Source organism: Mytilus galloprovincialis, chromosome 9 (genome assembly GCF_965363235.1).
Source record: "Mytilus galloprovincialis chromosome 9, xbMytGall1.hap1.1, whole genome shotgun sequence".
In the NCBI taxonomy this organism is placed as follows: Eukaryota; Metazoa; Mollusca; class Bivalvia; order Mytilida; family Mytilidae; genus Mytilus; species Mytilus galloprovincialis.
The window spans coordinates 53,064,670-53,072,809 of record NC_134846.1 but is presented as its reverse complement, the minus strand read 5'-3'; the positions used below and the strand labels follow the sequence as shown (position 1 = coordinate 53,072,809).

At 33.4% G+C, this 8,140-nt stretch overlaps 1 long non-coding RNA gene and 1 pseudogene across 1 annotated transcript; one reads left to right on the top strand and one right to left on the bottom strand.

The window, feature by feature from the left end:
• Positions 1 to 3,291: 3,291 nt before the first annotated feature.
• Positions 3,292 to 6,366, top strand: LOC143046974 (uncharacterized). Its single transcript, XR_012969334.1, has 5 exons — positions 3,292 to 3,347; positions 3,896 to 3,945; positions 4,390 to 4,595; positions 5,596 to 5,736; positions 6,123 to 6,366. It is a non-coding gene; the product is annotated as an uncharacterized LOC143046974 (long non-coding RNA).
• Positions 6,367 to 6,414: 48 nt separating this feature from the next.
• On the bottom strand, positions 6,415 to 7,419 carry LOC143046806 (medium-chain acyl-CoA ligase ACSF2, mitochondrial-like; annotated as a pseudogene).
• Between the last annotated feature and the right edge of the window lie 721 nt (positions 7,420 to 8,140).

Below are 8,140 nucleotides of genomic sequence, written 5' to 3'. Positions count from 1 at the left end.
TTCTAATTGTTTGTGTTCTGATATGCCCCAAATACTCGCTCCATATAATAAAACAGGCAGTACAAGGCTTTCATATAGTTTTGTAAATATGTTATAGTCCATTCCGCCTCATGAAATGAACTTTGTATAAAGTGCAAAGTGCTCTACTTGCCGACTTTCTTATTTCCCTCACTGTAAATTTTCTATTTAGATGTTCATCAAGCCACAATCCTAAATATCGATATTTACTGCAATAATCAATAGTTGTGTCTCCAAAAAGAAGGTTAAAGTTCGATCAAGGGGTTGCGGGACAACGAAAATGTATGGTTTTGTCTTTTCAAAATTAAAACTTAATCTCCACTTTGAACACCAGTTGTTGACTACATTTAACATCATTTGAAGGGATTCTTGATCTGGTGCTAGTAAAACAATGACGTCAGCGTATAACAGGATAGACAAAATGCACGACTCATTGATCGGGATACCAAGATTCAGATTGTTTATTTCATCGACAAGATCGTTTACATACACAGAGAATAATGATGGTGATATTTTGCAGCCTTGTTTTACACCCATATTATCGCCAAACATATCGGTCATATGGCCGATTACTTTAACAGCATAGCGAACATCTACATATAGCGACTGTAGTCCTTTTAAAAACTTTCCATTTGTGCCTATTGACATCAGTTTAAACCACATCATCTCTCTATTTACAGAATCAAAGGCTTTTTTGGCATCCATGAAACAAGCAAACGTTGATAGTCTTTCGATTTTTCTATTGGTTAGAATACTTGTTAGAGATTATAAATGTGCGATGCAACCACGATCTTTTCTAATGCCGTTTTGTTCATCGGCTAAGATGTTATTCTCTTCTTAACAGGATGATAAACGTGTGTTCAGAATATCTGCATATATCTTACAGGGAATTGACATCAGAGCTATCCCCCGATAGCATAAAGGATCACGATAATCTTTGTCAGGTTTTGATATTGGATTAATGAGTATGTTGTTCCATGTCGCAGGCACAACTACATTGTCAAATGTTTATGATGTTGAATAGAATATTCACACACGAGTTGTTACGAAGAAATTCGGCACATATTTGGTCGAGCCCGCCGGCTTTATTAAGTTTTGCTCGATAAACAGCCTTCTCAACGTCATCATACGAAATATCATTATTTAAGATTTCTGATTCCTTTGCTGAAAGGTTCATTATTTCATTTTCTTGTTGATGTTGGACAGTACATAGAAAGTCTTCGTCGTACTTACAATCAGTTACATTGAATAAATGTTCATACTTGCATTTCCATGTGTCATATACTGTTTTAATATCTTTACACACATTACCTTCTGATGTTAATACTTCCATTGGTATTGAAGAACGCCTGTCATTCGCTATTCCTAATTTACCAATTTTCTTCCAAAAGTCTCTTGTGTTGTTCTCTGTCGAAAGATTAAGTAACTCTTGCTGTTTGATAACTTCTTTTTTCCTTCCTCAAAAGTTTATCGAACGCATTTCTCGATGTAAGAAATTGTTCTCGCACACGTTTCTTTTTGGTACCACACCCTTTCCATTTCAGCCATACTTTTTCGTGTTCGCAGGTTTTAGTTATAAGTTATAACCAGACAGTTTAATCCCACGAAAAACTGTAGAATTATGTATGATATTTCACGTTTCACAGAGATAAATAACATTACTGGTATATTACTCCTGATTTATTTTGGAAAAGCATTTGACTCTATCTCAAAGTCATTTCTATTTGAACCAGTTGAGTATATTAATCAAGGATAATATCATGATATGAGAAAAACACATTTAAGATAATATTAATTTCTTTAACAGTCACTCAAAAGTGTTGTCTGTCAGACTTTTTTTCTTGTTGAAAGAGGCTCTAGACAAATGATCCCTTTTTCTCTTAGTCACCTTACAATGTCTTGCTATGTGAAGAAATACTTGGTATTTTATTTAGAAATATTCATAAGATAAAGGGTATGAGAATAGTAGATAGAGAGTTAACATTGTATCAATAAGCAGATGGCACATCACGTATATACGATGGATCGCCTTGCTCTTTAGATGCATCCCTCCAAATATTACAATTCTATGCCGAGATATCAAGACTGGAAATAAACTTATATAAAACCAATGTGATATGAATAGGAAGTAAAACATAGCCAATTATATATGTGAAAGTGTAAATTGGGTAATAAAAAATAGGTTCTAGTACTTTCAAATTATTAGGTCATTCTATTTTTTGTTGTTTTAAATAGAATTTTAACCTGAAATATGCTTTTTAAATCCTAGAATTTAAAACTAGAAATGTTCAAATCAGTCGCTTATCCAATTCGGTAAAATTATTAATATAAAGTCATTAATTATATAAAAATTGATTCACATGTTCTTTTCTATACAAAGTCCAGGTAACAACTCACTGCGTACGTCAACTCAATAGTAAAATAAGTACATGCGTTATGAAAAGTAATACTTACAGGGTAACTCAGGATATTTTATGTCAAAAATACTACAGATGGGGTTTAAAAATGATGAATTTTGGTTTTTTGAAATCTAGTGCTAAAAACTGACTTTCGGTAGAAGATGATGGAATTTAGATTCAAAGTGGAAAAATTATTAATTCTATAAACAATATAAAATTTTAAAAGTTGGTGAATTTTTTATTTACATAACCAATTTTGAAAAGAGGTTTCGATGCTTATTATGGTTCTCTCCGGTCACTTCAGCTTTCTCCACCAACAAAATACGGAGAGCCACAACAGTACACAACACTGCCGAAGGTGGCGGTAAACATAAATAAATCATATAACCATGCAGTCAATCGAGTAATGCGTATTATGCATTTTGTATAAAGTGAATGTCTGTGACCTATATTAATTTGTTAGCTTGCAGATATCGCATCCCACGTTTCCGTACATTTTGCTTTTCGTTCAGTTCAAGCTCCATCTATTGGTATATGGTGCGACCTTTTTGTGGAACTTCAAAAATATCTAGCGATGATGAAAAACGTGCATAGTGATAATTGATAAAATTACGAATTTTAGTCTTTTAAACACCTTATGCAAAATCGGTGCAAATTTTGGTAATGCCATTTGGTAAATCGTACAAAGCAAAGGGTTCCATCACATTTTGGTATATTTGCACTCCAACTAGAACTGGAGCAGATATTGTGTCAGGTATGAATTGATTGTCCATTTCCTTGTAGAAGATAAGAAAAGCCCAATTAATTCACGCATTTCTAAAATCATTTTGTACAACTTCCTTGTATGAGATAAGAAAATCTTATAAATACATAAATGATACATCTTAGAATATTGCAGTCTGATCTGAAACTACGTTGAGCATAATTGAGGTAAGAATTATATACATTACCTCTGAAAAATTAATACATATTTAGTGGATTTTCATCATGTTGAAAATAAAGACTTTTCTGTTAAGGTTTATAGTATGATATATTTTGTGGTTTTTTTTAGCAAGCTTTAGAGAAAAGATCGCTATATTTAGATTTTAACTATAACTACATTCACAGCATTTGGTAAAACTATGGTTATCTGAATCGAAAATATCGGGATTAACTTTTTTTTTTTAATTTATTCATCTTTCATATTTTTCCTTCATTAAAGTTGAGCGTTATTTTTTTATTCCTATTTCACCAAAATAAACATTCCTTTGACTGCACAAACATGTCTTGTCTTTAGACCATAATTATTCATATTTATAAGAACATTAAATTGTTACACTTCCCCTGAATAGTATTACGTAAATATAATTTTTATACATCTTTTTCTGAAAGAACATATTGACATTTTTTCCACGAAGGCATGTATTCAAATATTTTATTCTTTTAATTAATGATATACCATAAATTATATTAATCTTTTTCTTTCTTTCTTAAAATAGTTTAATTAGATACAATATGCAGCATTGGGCATTCATATTCTGTAGCGTTGGTAAGTATATGATTTACACGATAGGTATACAATTGATAAAATGTGTCATAGAGAGAACAATCCGACCAAAGAGCTAAAACAGTCAATGGCCACCAAAGGGTCTACATCACAGCAAGAAAATCCAGCACCCGGAGTCGTACTTCAGCTGGCCCATAAACATAAAAGTATCCTATATCAGCGACAAATGCACGCCAAACTATGTTTGTACTTATCTAGAACGGTATATAGTGTGTTATACATTTACATTGGACACGCATAATATACTTGATGATGTGCTAGTAACTTTACATTGGTCAGGTATTGTCTATTCGATATTTTATTTATTTTGAACGATACAAGCACTCATAATTACTTCTTTGTCGTGCCTTGTATATGATGAAATAGAATAAAAGCTCTTCATTAATAAACAATATATCTAAACACTACGTAATACTATTTTTGCAGTACTTTTAACAATAGAAACTGATGCGAAAGTTCCAGTTGTCTGCCACAAAAAAACGTACACCGCATGGCATGGAGATGTGCATCACAGATTTGATGAAGTCTCAAAATACGACTGTTCTGCTTCGTCTTGTGGAGGCCAGTGTGTTGCACTAGTAAAATGCGCGTGTGGAGCCCCGTATACGGGATTGTGGTCTCCTGGAAATAACGTAAATATAATGTTTTGATTGGCATTAAATATAACAGGACAATTTGATTTTACACCCACTAACCGAGTCTTTCGTCCAGATTCTAATTTTGGCTATCAAATGCAATAACGTCATATTCAATGGAGAACACTATCTTCATGTTAATGTTAACGGACGACGAATCAATGCCAAATAACGTATTGCATTGATATGTTCATAACTATAAATTAACTGTTAACTAATCTTTGAATTTACAAAACCTAAGGCTTTTCTACCTCAGGAATAGATTACCTTAACTGTTTTTGGCAAAACGTTTTGAAACTTTTGATGTTCAATGCTCTTCAACTTCGTATTTTATTTTGGCCTTTGAAAAAAAATTTTTATCCGAGCGTCACTGAGGAGTCTTTTGAAGACTAAACGCGCGTCTGGTGTAAATATAAAATTTTAATCCTGGCATCTATCTATGATGAGTTTATTTGCTATTAAATCTCTCAGCAGACGCTATGCAAAATAAAAAATACTGATAAATGAATGCGAAAACGTCTGCATTGACTTGTATCTATGAACATTGATCCATTATATATTTTCAGTGATTATTTACTTTCTAGATTTTTGGAATGATATTGTCGTTGATTTTCTCAGAATATTTTGGGACTAGTAAATATAGAGAGCATGCTAGCGATCAGATTTGATTTTTGAAAAAGAAAAAGATTTATCATTTAAATTCTATTGAAGAAACTAGTGTTCAGTCTGTGTGGTTAGTGTAGCTCTTCATTGTTTTTGTTGTTTTCTGCAGCTTTTATATCTTTTTACATTCTTGTCATAATCATGGTATTGTCTTTAAATTTCGGATCAGATATTTATTGCACTTTGATATACCTAAATTAAGTAATATAGCATCAAAACGACTTTCATGTTGCACGCATGTCTAAATTCATTCTTGAACCTTATAATTAATTTCAATTTCAACTTCTATCAGCATATAAACTTGAGTAACAATAGTAATTTCAATGTGTTAAAGGTGGCTGCATACTGTCAGCATGGTACAGGACATGTAGCAGCAGGGACAGCTATAGCAACATTTGAACATGGTACATACCATAACAGGTGGACAGATCATACGGCGGTATTCTTGAGATGCAGTGGACATGGAAAATTTCAAGTATGTTACTTATAAATGCAGCATTAATAATTGTACTTTAATTTAAAGAAATAAACAGAAATAGTTGCTATATTAAAGATATAAAACGACACACTGGTGGTTGCAATATTCTATATGTATCCACATTGATCCATCCGTATAGTTTGGAAATGATCTTATCATGTGACGTTATGACAAAAAAAAAATTTAAGCATATTGGTGCAGATAGTAAACTAAATAAGACCAACAACAAGTATCAAAAAACACCACAAAGAAAAACTATCATATTTGTATCCGCGTGTTACATAGACGGATAATTTTGGTAATTTTCCTCCCAAAAAGCCGGCTTACATATCTTTAATATTTGAAATATCTGCCAGTCCTATAGAGCAGTTTCCTTTTTTTAGGTCATGGAACAGGCTTGTGAATTCAGTGCGAGGCTGGCTGAATATTCGTCATTAAGTTCATACTACCACCGATTTAGCGTTATACTTACAGACCATGGCAATTTGAATCCAAGTCACCACTGTAGCAGAAAACATAGAAGTTGTTGAAAATTTCATTAAATAGACACTAAATACCATTTGACATTTTAGGGAAATGAAGTATAGCTTAAAACATAATAAACTAATAAATGAAGTCTAAACCGTAGTTTCTAGGTTTGTTGCTGTATGAGAAAATGGACAAGGCTTTGTTTTACTAAAATAAATCCTTCAATTCATCTTCTCTGACAGTTTTGTCCTTTCTAACAAGTATCGCGGCACATGCTTCCTGGAACATTTGGGTGTCACGTACAGGTAAGATATATGCATTAGCTACACATTGGTGTTTTTTTCCGTACGCCTTCAAGATCGGAAGGTGACACAAAACCGCCTCCAAGTATCATGATGTCTGATATCCGGCCAGTAACAACAAGACTTAAATCCTGCTTTATAAATCCGATATCATCTGATTTGTACCAACCAGTCTGTCCGCAGCAAATGTCATTTTTCACCCTAGCATTTAAATAACCGAGGAAACGATCTATTTGACGGATACATATTTCCCAGTAATTCCTAACGGAACAATATCACCATTATCATTTATGACTTTGATTTCTGTGCCACTGACCGGGTATCCACATGCAAACTGGTCATAATCTTCAGTTTTATCAACCAAAAAACAATAGATAAATCCAATCTCAATCCCGTATCCCACTTCAAATATATTTTAACTTTTTCCTATTACATTGGCACACTGAGCGTCCACTGGAAGACCTGGTGTATTTATCACTCGGATTGGGAAAATGTCCAAATTCTGCGTTTCTCTTTTAATCAATTAAGATATAATTGGTGATATGAAGAAAGCAGATATATAGTGTTCTTCTTTCAACGCACGCACAGTAAAGTCTGTTATTTCAGTCACAGATTTTATAGCCATTATGTCTGAAATGGTGACACGTGTAGCCTTCATTGCCAGAAAGATTTGAAGATAACTACCTCGCCAACTAAAGTGCAATGTGTTGCAGTCCTGGCTGAATTTCAAGATTTCCTCACCAGATATATCCTGCATGGATCATTTTCAAATGTGTATGAGGAACTGCTACGAATTCGCCATCCCAGTGCTTCCGGAAGTAAGAAAGATGCCATAAATGTCGTCCGCGGAAATTTGAGGTAAAGTTAACACTGACGTTGATCCGATGTTGCAGATATCCTGAACCGTCATGAATTTTTCATCGGTATAATTCATAAAAAAAAAATGTTTCGTACTGTTGGTATTTGTGAGCTAATCAAGGATTTAGTCCTTTTGTTAGAGTTTTCAATTAATTCATTGCAGACATCTATGTTTGATGGCTCCATTACTATTGCAGTGCATCCTCCAATTCCGTTTAAGAGACTGACAATTTTTTTCAGCATTGAAATTAGCCAATGACAAATGTAAAGGTATAAGTCCTACCATTTGTGATCCAAAGGTGCAAACAATCCATTCTGTACTGTTTGTATTGGTCACAGCAATAGCACTATTTCTCTCAAATTCAAATGTTGCTAACCCTTGGCAAACAATTCAGATCTGGTGTAAAGTTCCGAACATGTTATCGATTTTCTTTGTCCGTCTGTTGACACGCATATCATTGCCTCTCTTTCAGGATGTTCTGCCGCCAACGGCAGTAGTCGATCAGGTGGCGATGTATATGGTACATCAAATTTTTCAGGTGTGAAAATTTAACTGCTACTTTGTGAAGACATTTTGTTTTGTAGTTTATAAATAAGTACACAGAAATGTATGCCTATAATGATATAAGTAACAAAAAACGTAATACTAAGCAGACGTGGTTGCGTGTTATGCATATGCTTAGTATTGAATTTCTTTTTATATTTGATACGCTATTATAACATTCCCAGATACAATATAACCTGTATACTAGTAGTTGATATCCGATATCCAT